The sequence below is a fragment of the Cyprinodon variegatus genome, unplaced genomic scaffold, assembly GCF_000732505.1.
Source record: "Cyprinodon variegatus isolate N-32 unplaced genomic scaffold, C_variegatus-1.0 Scaffold1169, whole genome shotgun sequence".
Lineage (NCBI taxonomy): Eukaryota > Metazoa > Chordata > Actinopteri > Cyprinodontiformes > Cyprinodontidae > Cyprinodon > Cyprinodon variegatus.
The window spans coordinates 99,932-101,815 of record NW_015151622.1 but is presented as its reverse complement, the minus strand read 5'-3'; the positions used below and the strand labels follow the sequence as shown (position 1 = coordinate 101,815).

The window sequence follows — 1,884 nt, the reverse complement described above, 5'->3', positions numbered from 1 at the left end:
TGGAATTATTTCACCTGTTCACGCTAAATTGGCCTTAGCAATAAGCTCCTCTAAAGTTTGTTTTCAATAAACAGTTTGAATTTCAAGAAAAACATTCTTTTAAATCAACCTATAGCTGAAAACCCAACATAATGTAGATATAATTCAGATAGAGCTGTGGTAATGAAATGTTTAGATCAATTTTCTGAGGGTTTGATTTTCTTTTAATAAGCAACAAACTTGGCAACTTCTGCTGGGTTTAAAGGGGTTACATTGGTTGAGCTGAAATGGAATATTTGCTGCTCTATGAGCCCTAATGCAAGCCTGGTTAAAAGCCCCAGAATTAAACAACAGGTTTTCTTCTTTTATGGTATGCTCATGAATATTTAGATGAGCTGTGCTCTGATTGGTTGGTTTACAATGAGCCAAGCTGCTGAGCAAAGACGCATCATAGCAACAAGCACTCACTCACTGAAATATCAGATTGTTGATGTGGTAGGGTGACCAGACGTCCTCTTTTTCCAGACATGTCCTACTTTTCATACCTAAAAAAATGTCCGGGGGAATTTCTAAATCGTCTGGGATTTTGGTCGACTACAGTGCAGCAGAACCGAGCCGTCAGCTCCGGTCTGGTGCGGGAACCCCGGCGGACAGAGGCAGGGAGCCAGCGGGGGACGGAGTGACCGAAGCTGACCTGGTGCCGGTAGCCTAGACAATGGCTGCCCCAGGTATGCAATTAGTTAATTGCATACCTGTCACATGTTTAGAGCAAATGAACAACTAAGCATCAACCTTTGCAGGGATCTTCTGATAGACAAAAATAATCCATGCCTGTCGAGTCTTCGGATCCTTGGGAAGACTGTGAAAATGTTCCCCTTCCTCCGTGCAGCCTGGAACTTCTTGTGCATTTCCTTCCTGTGGTTCTGGCTCATTTTCAATAGAGAAACTGCCTGCTCCGTAATTCTTGTAGAAGTAACCCAACTATAGGCTAAACAGCTAAACTGGTGTCTTACATCTACCTCTATTTATGTTCTTGGGCCACTAAACCAGTGGGCTGGTCTGGATGTCAGTTTTGGGCCGACACAAATGTACAGGCCAGAACCAAATAAGGCAACATCCCAGAGGATTCACCTGTTTTAAGGTGGAAGTTTCGAATTGTGAGATTTGCAGAGAAAGGAGGTGTTGATGGGGTTTGATCTTCTCTGTACGTCCATTTCACCAACTGAACTATTGTTATTCATCCTAGACAACGGAAATTCGGTTTTGCATTCTATGACCCCTTTAAATGCATGAAAAGCAAAGCGTTAGCTTCTTGTGAGCTTGAACTGACAGCAAAGACTTGGCTTTAAAAACATTGGTTTTCAAAATTATTTTCCGCTTTTCAATCACTTTTTTTCTTGAATTTAATAAAAACACAACAATAACTCCTGGATGCAACATTCCAGATGAAGCACCAGTTCCCTGATCTGCCACTGGAAACCAGTTTATGGGAATGCGACGTCACGGTTTGCTCCCAGTGAGGAAGATCCATCTCTCCAGCCAGTTACTGGAAGCTGCTGGAGGTCACGGGTTGGCTCTGGGTCCTCCTACCGAGGAGTAGACCACGTCTGGGTCTGGTTGACTCTCTGGAAGAACAAACACACACTGGTTCTGTTAATGGGAGAAATATGGGTCCACATTAAAAGCTGTTAGACTGTTATTTATAAAGTGAGAATTCATACTAAACAAAAACAGATTTTTCAGATCAGATTATCAGTTTATTATTGACCTTCTTTGGCTTCCTGTAAGTTTGTATATCAGTGATACACGAGAAAAGCTCCAACTGGAAAGTCAAACTACTGAAGCAGATTTAAAGAAGAGAAGAATCCTCCAGAAATCCTCTGGTTTGGACTCATATACTTGTAA

At 42.1% G+C, this 1,884-nt stretch overlaps 1 long non-coding RNA gene across 1 annotated transcript in view; it reads right to left on the bottom strand.

Moving 5' to 3' along the window:
- Positions 1–498: 498 nt before the first annotated feature.
- The window catches only part of LOC107101898, an 8,751-nt gene continuing 7,365 nt past the window's right edge, over positions 499–1,884 (bottom strand). Inside the window, exon 5 of the long non-coding RNA XR_001482102.1 lies at positions 499–1,604. This is a non-coding gene — a long non-coding RNA (uncharacterized LOC107101898). The remainder of the gene's footprint in view (positions 1,605–1,884) is intronic.